Below are 15,160 nucleotides of genomic sequence, written 5' to 3'. Positions count from 1 at the left end.
GCGTTCATTGCACATTATATAGTATAATATAATTATGTTGACTTGGTTTCCAATCCCCTCATCCTCATGGTGACTCTCTTCTGGGAACACTCTGGTACCAAAGCCTCTGCTTATTTTTAGTATCTAGTCCTGAACACTACATTCCAGGGGAGGACTGTTCACACAATATCTCCTGCTTGTTTCATAGATTTTGTGGAGAGGGCAATGCAGGACATCATGAGAATAGCAAGAGTGAAGAAGGTACATCAGGAGGGAGAGCTGTTTCCATGCCGAATCCCTTCCTTGGGTCTGCACCAGCACAAACGAAGGCTTTTATCTAGTTACTGTACACTTTAGGAGTGCTAAACTGTATAGGAGTTTGAGACCAGCCTGGGTAACATGGCAAAACTCTGTCTCTACAAAAAATACAAAAATTAGCTGTGCATGGTGGTGCATGCCTATAGTCTCAGCTACTCAGGAGGCTGAGGCTTGAGGCCAAGAGGTCGAAGCTGCAGTAAGCTGTGATCACACCACTGCACTCCAGTCTGGGTGACAGAGGAAGACCTTGTCTCAAAAAAAAAAAGGATAAATTTTACTATATAAAAACTTTAAATGTATGAACACTCACACAAAAATACTCTAAACAAAGTCAAAGGCAAATAGGAAAAGCACGTAACAGAGGTCAGCAACCACTCTTCCAGTAAAGGGGTCTTGAGCTGCTTTCGTTCAAACCTCCCCCAATCCATGCAGATGTTATGAGGGGGGTTCACCTATGTGACTGGCATTCAGAACCCCACTCCACTCCATTTTCTTGGGCTTATGGGTGTTATGAGAGGGCAGTGTACCCAGCTGGGACCAAGCAAAGCCTTGGGGTCAGCACTAGCATCATCACCATCAGCCGTGTTGATGGTCACTATTTCAGGTGTAGGATATGAGGCTGTGGCTCAGGTGCCCCAGGAAGCACAGTGCACCTCGTGGAGATGGTGTGAGGGCCAGGTTGTTGGATCTGCAGGCACTGACACAGAGTTTGGGCTGTGGCTCAGGTACCCCAGGAAGCGCAGTGCACCTCGTGGAGATGATGTGAGGGCCAGGTTGTTGGATCTGCAGGCACTGACACAGAGTTCGGACAGCTTCTGAGCATTCATATGTTATCCTGTAACGTGGTACCTGCCAGTCCCACTTGACTCTCTCCTTCCCAAGAAGTGGGTCCTGTCCTTTGCTGGGCAACTTCTGGGGATTGAGTGTCAGCTCCTGTGCCCCTACATGCACTTTGTACAGCCTCCTCCCCCCCTCCCTCAATCCCCACAACTATGTAAGGTTTTCAGAAAAACTTTCTTTTCTTCTTCATCTATTATTAAAATAGGACATCACTCCAAAAGCAACAGGAAAATGAAGTCTTCTTTTCTCAATGGCATCCTTATTAGAGGTGGGGAAATATTTGCTTTACATCTTTCCAGTGCTGGGAAAAAAGGATGGGGGGGAACAGAATAACACATTTACAGACTGAAGCAATCTGAGTACTAACATCCTGCCACACATATTTGCATACATTTGATAAACTAAGGGATACTTTCCTTAATCTATAAATTAGGAAATAATTACCTTAATCCATTAAATATAGAAAAAGATAAACACATTCAAAATTAGGTAAATGCACAGCAAAGTGATGAGATAGCTTTTTTCACCTATCATCAACTAAGATCAAAAAGTGGATAATATGTCAATGAGGGTCAGGGGAAAAGATTTTCTCATACATATGCTTTTTGTAGAAGTGTAATCTGGTACAAACTATTTGGAAAGCAATTTGTCCATATTTATAAAATTTAGAATTCACATGCCTTTGGATGAGCAATTTTACTTCTAGGAATATAATCTGCAATTACATTCATATATATGCAAATGTGTATGTCTGGAAACCACCTAAATATCCATCAATGACATATTAGTAAATGAATTATGGAACATCTACAGGATGTTAAAGCATGGCATCATTACAAAGAATACATTAGATCAATATGTGCTAAGATGGAAGCATCTCCTCCATATATTGTTAAATGAAAGTATGCTTCCATTGCTTGTACATAGAATATTTTAGGGAGGAATATCTCCCTCCTAGGGGAGAAAGACTGGTGATGGAAAGTGTGGTGTAGGAGGAAGAATTTCTTTTCTGGCACCCTTCTTTAGTGTCTACATTTGTTAATACGGCTTGGTATTACTTTTTCTACAAAATAAATTAGTTTTAAAATTTACGTCAAGATTTTTTATTGCAAGGGGAAAAATCAGATACCATGAGTTTCCTGTTGTGATACAGAACGGGAAACGCTACATTACCGATGATGTACACCAGTCAAAAGTTTCTGGGGGAATCTAATCAAGCGTTTAGATTTCACTTCCAATTCAGTGAAATCAAGGGATATAGGAATAAGGTAAACACCACAATCAGTTGAATCCTATATTCTCCAGGCCGGCTGGCCTAGTCTCTTCCATGGGTCAGCGTGTTGGAGTTGCTCATCTTTATATGACAAACCAATGCAATGCATGGTCCTGGTTGAGACAAACTGGCTATACGAGGTCTTTTGGGAACAACTGGGGAAATCTGATTAAGGAATCAGGTTAATTTTGGCAATGCAGAAAAATGTTCTTAATTTTTGGAAATAATACAATTTTTTAAAACGCATACTAAATGTTGATTACTATTTATAATTTACGTTGAATATTTTAGAATATAAAAAGGATGCCTTTTTAAAAGGCAAGATTTCCACAGGTTTTGATTTGGTAGGGGTAACTTAAGGAGAAGGTAATTGTCTGCCAAAAAGAAAACAGTGCAATTAAGAAAAACTGGCTTGAACTAGCTCTTTCCAGTTCTACAGCAGATGTTTGCTGTACTGGAGTTATCAAGAAAAGCAGATGGCCCTCTGATAAACGCTGCTGTGCATACACTCAGCAATGCAGACCAGCAAATAGCTGGCATGGAAACCACCTGAAAGGGATCGAAGAGATTCATTGAAACTAGGGGCGAGGGTCAGCTGGAAAAACAATTCCTGCTTTGCAAAGATCACGGCCATGATTTGATACTTTATGCAAAATTGTAAGCAAAGTTAAGCAACTCACTTTGGCTGTACAGTCAGCTGCCTTGAAGGTGAGCACATATTTTGTTTAATCAGTAATGAAAATGTTGAAAAGAGTTGCAGAAGGGTGCGATTTCGCCTCATATCAGGGTTGTTTTAGGAAAGGGTTTTGAGAAAAGTAGATGGGGCATGCTAGCGGTGCAATTGCTGGCACTCCGGCAGTCACATTTCATTATTTATTTGGAGCACAGAAGCGGGAATAGGAGAGAAAGAGAAATAAAAGTTGTATTTTCCATGATACAGGTGCAGGTGAGCCAGCCTTTCCAAATAGTGAAGTTGGAGGAGAATCTTTTCACCTGGTGGTGACTACTCACCTTGAGGGTTCTGTGCTTTCATAACTAATCATGTTCAACCATTCTTTCATTTATTCACTCAGTCAATCACTCATTCATTCATTCACTGTTCAAATAACATTTATTTAGTGCTTGACTATGATAGTCACTCTTACATGTTCCATAGTACCCTATATTTATCATGAATAAGTTCAATGTAGTTTTTGCTTGTTTGTTTTGGTTTTTTTGTTTGTTTTTGTTTTGAGATGGAGTCTCACTTTGTTGCTCAGACTGGAGTGTAGTGGCACAATCTCAGCTCACTGCAGCCTCCACCTCCTGGGTTCAGGTGATTCTTCTGCCTCAGCCTCCTCAGTAGCTGGGACTACAAACGCCTGCCACCACATCCAGTTAATTTTTGTATTTTTCGTAGGATGGGTTTTACCATGTTGGCCAGGCTAGTCTTGAACTCATGAGCTCAAGTGATCCACCTGCCTTGGCCTCCCAAAGGGTTGGGATTACAGGCGTGAGCCACCATGCCCAGCCAGTTAAATGTAGTTTTAATACCCCCTTGGTCATTCCTGCTTACTTGCCAGTTCCCTACTCAACAGTACAGTGAAAACATCTTGTTGATTGTTGTATTCTCAGCACCCGGCACATTATAGAACTAAAAAAAAAAAAAATTGTGGAATGTATGAATGAGTAAATGAATGTACAAACCATGCTAGGGTCAAAGGATGTAAAGATGAATAAGCCACTGTCTTATGTTGCCTTGCTGAATCCTCTTGTCAAAAGTATTTTGAAGAACATGAACATGGTGTAGGACAGACCAGCATCAGATTGGGCTAGTTTAAAGAAGCTGAAGTTGAAGAGACTGGAAGGAGGAAATGGGGGGCATCAGAAAGTGAAATGGCAGGCTGTGCAAACAGAATGGCTCAGGGGACAACCCCGAGAAGGCCCAGACTGGAGTAGATGAGGAAGCATTTAGGACAGAGAAGAGAGTTAGGACTCAGGGTCATTAGCAATGGAAAAAAGTGCACACTCAAAAATGCATCATTGACTGGGCATGGTGGCTCATGCCTGTAATCCTAGCACTTTGGGAGGCCGAAGTGTGTGGATCACTTGAGCTCAGGAGTTTGACACCAGCTTGGGTAACATGGCAAAATCTCATCTCCACCCAAAAGTATGAAAAATTAGCTGAGTGTGGTGGCATGTGCCTATGGTCCCAGGTACTCGAGAGGCTTAGGTGGGAAGATCGCTTGAGCCCGAGAGGTGGAGGCTGCAGTGAGCCAAGATCGTGCCACTGCACTCCAGCCTGGATAACAGAGTGAGACTCTGTCTCAAAAAAAAAAAAAAAAAAAAATTAAAATTAAAATATGGGAACCATTTTAAAGCCTTAAAAAAGTAAAACCAACACAAGCATTTTAACTGTTCAACTAAAACATGAGTGTGGGATACACTATTTCAAACCACTTTCATTAACAGCAAAATTGATAAAGCATACTTTTCTGATAGGAAGATAAAGAAAGGTTGATCCCCCATTCATAGAAGTTGGGCCTCTTTCCATGATGAAGAAACCTTACAACTTGCCCTAATGGACACATACACCTATATGTTCTGATTTTAGAGGCAATAAATACCATCTTACACTCGCCTCCAAAAGTACTATTTTTTCTTACCTACTTGCTCATTCATCATTCCATTCATTCATTCATTCATTCAATTCAACTAATATATGTTAAGGCTGTTATGAGACAGTCACGGTTTTAGATGCTGGGACTACATAGGGTAAACAACTGTCCTAGTTTGCCCCAAGACTAACCCAGGTTTAGCACTGAAAGTCCTGTGTCCTGGGAACCCCTTCTGTCCTGGGCCAATGTTGGTCATCCTAGAGCCTACATCAGTGAGGCGGGATTGAAATTTTAGCCAGGGAGACGCCAGAAAGCCTTTACTAGAAAGGTTACTTTCAAGAAAAGACCTGGAGCAGGTAAGGACAATAGCTGCATGGATATCTTGGGGAAGAGCAGTCCAGAAAGTCCAAGCCTCAGGCAGGAGCTTCCCTGTCTCCAAGCTTCTTTGTTCCAAGCTTCCTTGGCTCCAGGAACAGCCAAGAAGCCACAGTTGCTGGGGACATAGTGAGAGGAGGGGAGGGCAATGGGAGATGAGATCTGAGAAATGCCAGGAGTCAGATTATATGAGGACTTGTGAGTCTTAGCAAGGATTTTTGGCTTTTACTCTGAGGAACATGAGAGGATACTGGAAGGTTTTCAACATGGAAAGAACAGGCTTACTTTGGCTGTTGTGTTAAGAATAAACCACAAAGAGGTAAGAGCAGAGAGACAAGGAAGCTAAGCATTTAAATAATCTTTTTGAAAGTCCTAGTCCCACTCAGTTGTTCGAAAGGAAATTGAGAAAACGGTTATGGTCTGTTTTGTGGTCTCAGTTTTATCTTTTCTGAAAAATCAGGGTAGGAGTCTTTATTCTTTCCTGCTTCAATTGCAACTGTTGACTTTCCATTTTACAATAAGAGGGAAGCAGTTTCAAACCTGAAGAATATAAATGGTGTTAACTAAATTGAAACTCTTACTGTAACATGAATGTACAGCCATGCGGGGGTGTTAGGAATGTGAGCCAGACTGCCTGAGTTCGGATCTCAGCCCTGCTACCTTCAAAGCTAGGTGCCTTGAACAAGTGACTTGGCTTGGGGAAGCTCCTTGCTGTCTGCATCTGTAGGAATCATAGCTCTACCTACTCTTGGGGCCATAGGGAGGATTCGGTGAGTTAACCCGTGTGCCTGGAGCAGAGTGACTGCTCATTAATGTTTAGCATTCTTACAACTATTAAGTCATCCAAGAATAGATGCTCAGCTTTGCAATAGATGTGGGCTTTCGGAGACAGGGCTTATGTCTTATCATCATATTTTGACTAGAAACACTCGTATGAGGTTATTACATTAGAATGTAATCCTATGTATGAGGTATATATCATATTTAGTACATATATGCGTTCATAAGCGAGACTACAAGTTAGAGATCATTGAAGTAAAAAAATAAATGGGAGAGGGGAATCCATTTAAGTTTTCCAGAAATTGTAATGATCGTGAGGATTTGATTTAAAATAGAGTATTTACATTTAACTATTAGACCTGCTAAATTTATTTTTCCAAATTTTCTTTCAAATAAAATACTAAAATAGATATATAGCATTTTAGAGCCCAAGGAGAATATCTTTTCCTGATGAGAGAAATTGAGGAATGGTCTGCTTTGTGTGCTCAGTTTTTTTCTGTCTTTTTTCTTTTTTTTTGGATGGAGTTTCACTCTTGTCACCCAGGCTGGAATGCAGTGGTGCAATCTCGGCTCACTGCAACCTCTGCCTCCCAGGTTCAAGCGATTCTTCTGCCTCAGCCTCCTGAGTAGCTGGGACTACAGGCATATGCCACCATGCCCGGCTAATTTTTGTATTTTTAATACAGACGGGGTTTCACCATGTTGGCCAGGCTGGTCTGGAACTCCTGGCCTTGTGATCCACCCGCCTAGGCTTCCAGAGTGCTGGGACTACAGGCATGAGCCACCATGCCTGGCTGGTTTTATCTTTTCAAAAAAAAAAAGGATAGGAGCCTTTATTCTTTCCTGCTTCGATTGCAACTGTTGACTTTCCATTTCCATTTTACAATGAGAGGGAAGCAGTTTCAAACATGAAGAACATGAATAGTGTTAACTAAATTGAAACTCTCACAGTGACCTGAATGTACAGCCATAGAGGTGTGTTAAGGATGTGGGCCAGACTGCTTGAGTTCGGATCTCAGCCCTGCTGCTTCTATCTAGGTGCCTTGAACAAGTGACTTGGCTTAGGGAAGCTCCCTGCTGTCCTCATTGTTCCCCCTATTGTGGATGTGAAGAAACAGAGGCTCAGGAGAACTCAATGATTTACTCAAGGTCATGGTTGAAAAAGAAATCATGTTGAAAGGCAAAATAGTTTCATTGTTCTTTTAAGAATCCTTTTGCAGGGCCTCCCCCAATACCATCCCAAAGCAGGATGCTTTGGTCTCAAGGATCCAAGTTTTTGCTCCCTCCACCATCTAACTAGAAAGGCTACTTGGGCTTGCTGTGTTCTGGAGAGATTTATTTCTGCCTCCAGGTGTGCTGTATCCTGAAGCATCAAACTTGAAGAATGAGATAAACATAACGAATGAGAGAAATAAAACCAATTTCCACTGGGGCAATAATGTAGAAATACTGCTCCTTTCTCTCTTCTAAATCAAATGTTTGGGCCCCACTTTTCCTACAAATCCTCTCCCCTACTTGTGGCATCATGGCATTCATTTGACAAATATTTATTGGGGGCCTACTTTGTGCCAAGCACTATACTAGGCAGCAGCCTGCAATAATGAGCATTGGTGCTATAGGATTAATTTGAGGCATGGAAGCTTGACATCCTCACTGAAGGGCCTGTAACCATCTAGGAAAAGAGAGTCTCTTCTTTAAAATGTGGTAGAAAAACCTATCAGCTGTCATTGTAAAGCAGTGAAAAGTTATTAAAGTAAACAAATAGCCTTTGGCTCTACAAAAAATATAAAAGTTAGCTGGGCATGGTGGTGTACACCTATAATCCCAGCTACTTAAGAGAGCAGGGGCTGAGGTGGGAGAATTGCTTGAGCCCAGGAGTTTGAGGTTGCAGGAAGCCATGATTGCACCACCCCACTCAGCCTGGGTGGCAGAGCAAGACCCTATCTCAAAAATAAATAAATAAATAAATAGCCTTTGGAAACCATGGTCTGATTCTTAAAACATTTAATTTAATTTTATTATTTTTTGAGATGGAGTTTTGCTCTTGTTGCTCAGGCTGGAGTGCAATGGCACCATCTCGGCTCACAGCAACCTCCACCTCCCAGGTTCAAGAGATTCTCCTGCCTCAGCCTCCCAAGTAGTAGAGATGAGGTTTCATCATGTTGGCCAAGCTGGTCTCAAACTCCTGACCTCAGGTGATCCACCCACCTCGGACTCCCAAAGTGCTTGGATTACAGGTGTGAGCCACCATGCCCAGCCTGATTCTTAAAACATTTTAAAGAGCAGAACAGAACATTTTAAGGAGGATATAATGGATAAAATAAATTTAATTAATTAATTAGTTAATTAATTAAGGTAACTAAAGCACCCAGTTGAGTCCCATCTCTGCATTTGCAGCACTACACTGGATGGTGGTCAAGGAGATGAAGAGGCAATAGCAGCAAGGGCCTGGGTCATCCAAAGGACAAGCTAAAATGTTAGTTGATACTTTACCTATACAATAGCAATTGCTATAGGTCAAACTACTTTTTATGTTGGTTGATATGACCAAATGTTAAGGAGGTAGGTCACATAGTAAAAAAGATTAGGTAAGAAGTAGGGAGACCCTTGTTCAAATTCCAGTGACTCCAATAAAGATATTTATGATCTTGACAAGTCACACTCTAAGCTCCAACATCTAAAGAACAAACAAAAAAAGTCAAAAGAACAGGGGAAAATATTTACAAATCATATATATGATTGGGGATTAATATTCAGAATATATGAAGAGCACCTACAACTCAACAACTAAACACCAACAACCAGATTCAAAAACGGGCAAAGGACTTGAATAAATATTTCTCCAAAGAAGATAAATGGCCAAAAAGCATATGAAAAGATGCTCAACATCACTAATCATTAGGGTAATGCAAATCAAAAGCACAATGAGCTATCCACTCACACCTGTTAGGATATATACTATTTTTAAAAAGTCAGAAAATAACAAGTATTGGAAAGGATACGGGAAACTTGGAAACTTTGTGCACCATTGGTGGGAATATAAAATGGTGCAATTGCTTTGAAAAACAGTAAGAAGATTCCTTATAAAATTAAAAATAGCATTATCTTATGATCCTGCAATTCCACTTCTGGGTGTATACACAAAGGAATTGAAAGTGGGGAATCAGACAGATATCTGTACACCCATGTTCACAGCAGCATTATTCACAATAGATAAAAAATGAAAACAACCCAAGTGTCCATCAATAGATGGACAAACAAAATGTGGTATATACAAACAATGAAATATTACTCAGTCTTAAGAAGGAAGGAAATTCTGACATATGCTGTAACATGGAAGAACCATGAAGACATTATGCTAAGTTAAATAAGTCAATCATAAAAAGAACAAATAGTGATTTCACTTGTATGAAGTATCCAGATATCTTAGTCCATTTTTGTGCTGCTGTAACAAAATACCTGAGACTGGTAATATATAAAGAACAGAGATCTATTTCTCATGGTTCTGGAGGCTGGACCCATGCTTAATGACAGGAATATGTTTTGATAAAGCATCATTAGACAATTTTGTTGCTGTGCAAACTTCATAGCATCTACCTACAGAAACCTAGATAGTACAGCCTGTCACACACCCAGGCTATGTGGTCTAGCCTATTGCTCCTAGGCTACAAACCTGTACAGTGTATTACTGTACAGAATACTGGAGGCAATTGTAACACAATGGTAAGTATTTGTGTATCTAAACATAGAAAAGATACAATAAAAATATTGTTAAAAAGATAAAAAATGGGCCTGGCGCAGTTGTTCACGCACGTAATCCCAACACTTTGGGAGGCCAAGGCGGGCGAATCATCTGAGATCGGGAGTTTGAGACCAGCCTTCCCAACATGGAGAAACCCCGTCTCTACTAAAAGATACAAAAAATTAGCCGGGCATGGTGGCACATGCCTGTAATCCCAGCTACTCCAGAGGCTGAGGCCGAAGAATCACTTGAACCTGGGAGGTGGAGGTTGTGGTGAGCCAATATCGTGGCATTGCACTCCAGCCTGGCAAAAAGAGCGAAACTCTGTCTAAAAAATAAAACATAAAAAAATACAATAAAATAAAATAAAATTAAAAAATGGTACACCTGTGTAGGACACTTACCATGACTGGAGCTTGCAGGACTGGAAGCTGCTCTGGGTGACTGAGTGAGTGATGAGTGAATGTGAAGGCCTAGGACATTACTGTACACTCCCATAGACTTTATAAACACTGTACACTTAGGCTAAATTTATTTCAAAATTTTTTCTTTGTAGCTTTTTAACTGTAAACTTTAAAAAACTTTTTCTCATTTGTAATGACACAGCTTAAAACACACATTGTGCAGCTGTACAAAATTATTTTCCTTATATCCTTATTCTATGAGCTTTTTTCTATTTTTAAATTTATTTTTTTCTTTTAAACTTTTTTATAAAAGTTAAGAATCAAACACACAGTAGCCTAGGCCTACACATGGTCAGAATCATCAATATCACTATCTTCAATCTCCACATCTTGTCCCACAGGTAGGTCTTTAGGGGCAATAACACACATGTCACCTCCCATGATAACAATGTAGTAGGAGAAGTACATATAAAATAGTGATTAAAAGTATAGTATCTTAAATACTCAAATCAGTAATGAAGTCCCTTATTATCATTATCAAGTATTATGTTTGGGAGGCTGAAGCGGGCAGATCACCTGAGGTCAGGAGTTCAAGACCAGCCTGGCCAACATGGCAAAACCCCGTCTCTACTAAAAATACAAAAAAATTAGCCAGTCTTGGTGGTACACATCTATAATCCCAGCCACTAGGGAGGCTGAGGCACAAGAATCACTTGAACCCGGGCAGGAGAGGCTGCAGTGAGCCGAGATCACGCCACTGCACTCCAGCCTAGGTGACAGAGCTAGACTCCATCTGAATTAAAAAAAAAAAAAAAAAAAAAGGCCAGGCACAGTGGCTCACGCCTGTAATCCCAACACTTTGGGAGGCCGAGGTGGGCGACTCACAAGGTCAGGAGATCGAGACCATCCTGGCTAACATGGTGAAACCCCATCTCTGCTAAAAACACAAAAAATTAACTGGGCATGGTGGCGGATGCCTATAGTCCCAGCTACTCGGGAGGCTGAGGCAGGAGAATGGCGTGAACCCGGGAGGCAGAGCTTGCAGTGAGCTGAGATCGTGCCACTGCACGTCCGCCTGGGTGACAGAGTGAGACTCTAAAAAAAAAAAAAAAAAAAAAAACAGAAAAAGAAAGTATGATGTACCGAGCATAATTGTTTGTGCTATACTTTTGTAAAACTGACATTGCAATAGGTTTATTTACACCAGCATCATCACAAACACTCGAGTAAGATGCTGCACTTTGGTGTTACAGAGTCTAAGACATCACTAGGTAACAGAAATTTTTCAATTCCATTATAATCTTATGGGACTAATAAAACATCCTTAAGCAGCACATGACTGTCATTGACTTATTTATTTTGTATTGTCTGCTCTGCTCTCCTCTCCCTTCCTCCCCACACAGACCAGAATGTAAACACCAGATAGGAAATCTTGTCGTTTCTGTTCACTACAGAGAACAGTGTCCTACATAAAGTAGGGCTCAATAAATATTTGTTTTCTTTTTTTTTTTATTTTTGGTTCAGGGGTACATACGCAAATTTGTTATATTGGTAAATTTCGTGTCTCGGGGTTTTGGTGTACAGATTGTTTCATCACCCAGGTAATAAGAATGGTACCCAATAGGTAGTTTTTCTGATCCTCTTCCTCCTCCTACCCTCTGCCCTCAAGTATGCCCCTGGTGTCTATTGTTCTCTTCTTTGTGTCCATTCGTACTCAAGGTTTAGCTCCCTTTTATAAGTGAGAACATGAGGTGTTTGATTTTCTGTTCCTGTGTTATTTCACTTAGGGTAATGGCTTTCAGCTCCGTCCATGTTGCTGCAAAGGACATGATCTCATATGCACCACATTTTCTTTATCCACTCTACCACTGACAGGCATTTAGGTTGATTCTATGTCCTTGTATTGAGAATAGTGCTGCGATGATGAATACATCTTTATGGTAGAATGATGTATATTCCTTTGGATATATACCCAATAATGGGATTACTGGGTCAAATGGTAGTTGTGCTTTGAGTTGAGAAACCGCCAAGTGCTTTCCACAGTGGCTGAACTAATTTACATTCTCACCAGCAGTGTATAAGTGCTCCCTTTTCTCTGTAATTCCATATTTGTTGAAGGAGCAAATGAATGAATGAATCAATCTCTTCCACCTGAAAAACTTATAACTTGTAACTCTAAAACTCACATTTTCTTTCTTTTTCTTTTTTCTTTTTTTTGAGATGGAATCTTGCTCTGTCCCCTAGGCTGGAGTGTAGTGGCACAATCTTGGCTCACTGCAACCTCTACCTCCCAGGTTCCAGTGATTCGCCTGCCTCAGCTTCCCAAGTAGCTGGGACTACAGGCTTGCACCACCATGCCCAGCTAATTTTTGTATTTTTAGTAGAGACGAGGTTTCACTATACGTTGGCCAGGCTGGTCTTGAACTCCTGACCTCAGGTGATCCACCTGCCTTGGCCTCCCAAAGTGCTGGGATTACAGGCGTGAGCCACCGTGCCCGGCCTAAAACTCAATTTTGATTGTCCTAAGTTCTAAACAAAAACAACCAAGTAGAGGAAGCAAATGAATGTCTGATAATAAAATGTTGTCTTCCAGATTTACTAGACAGATATTTATTCAAATATATGAAATAATGTATGTGAGAAGTTATTCATTCTGGCTTTTTTTGAAGTAGCAAAACATGAAAATAAGGTTACTGTCCATCAGTAAGAACAGGTCAAATAAATCCTGGTATATCTATACTATATACCAGTATAGATCTGTAATCCCAGCACTTTGGGAGGCCAAGGTAGGCAGATCGCTTGAGCCCAAGAGTTCAAGACCAGCCTGGGCAGGACATTGGGAGACCCCGTCTCTAAGAAAATACAAAAATTAGCTGGGCATGGTGGTGTGCACCTGTAGTCTTAGCTACTCATAAGGCTGAGGTGGGAGGATCACTTGAACCCAGGATGTCAAGGCTGCTGTGAGCTGAGATCACGTCACTGCACTCCAGCCTGGGTAACAGAGCCAAACTCTGACTCCAAAAAACAAAAATACAATATGGGACAAGATGTAGTGGCTCATGCTTGTAATCCCAGTACTTTGAGAGGCCAAGGCAGGAGGATTATATAAGGCCAGGAATTCCAGTCCACCCTGGGCAATGTAGGGAGACCCTGTTTCTACAAAAAAAAAAAAAAAAAAGCCAGATGCAGTAGCACACACCTATAATCATAGCTACTTGAGAGGCTGAGGCAGGAGGATTGTTTGAGCCCAGGAGTTTGAGGCTGCAGTGAGCTATGATTGCATCACTGCACTGCAGCCTGAGTGAGAAATCTGAACACTGCCTCTTAAAAAAAAAAAAAATGGAGACAGTGTTTTTAATGTGCTACCACTTGGTTCAATGGGGGCAGAGTGTTTATACATATTTCTTGTACATACATTTCTGACTGAACATGAAAGAACTGAAACTTGGTTGACTGGGGGAATTGGATGCTTGAGGGATAGGACACCCTTTTTTAACTTTTGAATTTTGAGCCACATGACTGTCTTACTGATTTTACTTAATTAATTAAAATTAATTAATTAAAATGAGATTAACTTTTAAAACATGAATCTTGTATACATTATGCAATGCTCCTCTAACAGCCACTTAAAAATAAAATGAAACTGGCAATATAAAATAGTGTTTTAATTTTTCCTCTTTATTGTTTATTGTAGATCATGATTGTATAGTTCATCTCATTAACAATTAATGACCTTTTAAACATTGGGTTATATAGATATATCTGAATTTATTCATATATATCTGAATTTATTTTCCAAAATGGATTACCTTTATAATAAAGAAACTATTGGAATTAACACTACCTACCTAAATAGTTGCTTACCACAAGTGAAATGACTGTATTCAAAATCTAGACTGGTTTGTGTGAGTTTTTTTGTTTTATTTAATTTAATTGGGCCTTTCCTGGAATTCATAAAATGCCAAGAAGCTGTTTCATGTCATTTTTATTTTTACTTTTAAATTTGTATTGGGGTATAACATACATACAAAAAAGTATACAAGTCGCAAATGTACAGCTTGATGAATGTTCATAAACTGAACACTGTCATGTACACAGCAGTAAGATCAAGAAATAGAACATTACCAGCACCTCATTTCCTTCTTTTCACTCTCCTCTTCCCTGGGATAATCAATATTAAGACTTCAGAGAGCATAGCTTTGTACTGCCTGCTTTTTACCTCATACAAATGTAATTTTACAGTATTGCCCTTTTGTGTCTGGCTTCTTTTAGTGAATACTACGTTTGTGAGATTCACCCATATTGTAGTCATAAGTCATTCATTCTCATTACATATAGCATTCCATTGTGTGGATATGCCACAACTTAGTTATCCATTCTATTACTGATGGCTATTTGCATAGTTCCCAGTCTTGGCCATCTATGAATGAGCCGCTTTGCACATTCTTATGCATGTCTTTCAGGGAGAACATTTGCATACATTATCCCCCCAGGAGTGGAATCATTTGATACAGATATGTGAAACTCCCATAGATGCTGCCAAATGTTTTTTTTCTAAACAGTTGTACCAATTTACACTGCTATCAGCAGTAATGAGAGTTCAGTTGCTCCCCATTCTCTCCCCAAGTTTCACATATTTTTAGTTATTCTGGTGGGTGTGTAGGATGTCACTGGCAGCTGGTTTTGGAAATTCTAACTTCTTTCAAAAATTCTTTAAGCTGGATATGTTACAAATATCAAATAAGTTGAAACTGGGAAAATGCAAGTTAAAGAGAATCCTACTTTTATGTATATCCTTTTTTAATATTTGGGGGTTCTTATTATATGCATGTATTAACTTGAAAAAATAAAT

Source organism: Colobus angolensis, unplaced genomic scaffold (assembly GCF_000951035.1).
Source record: "Colobus angolensis palliatus isolate OR3802 unplaced genomic scaffold, Cang.pa_1.0 Scaffold49, whole genome shotgun sequence".
Classification (NCBI taxonomy): Eukaryota; Metazoa; Chordata; class Mammalia; order Primates; family Cercopithecidae; genus Colobus; species Colobus angolensis.
Note: the sequence above shows the minus strand (reverse complement) of the source record.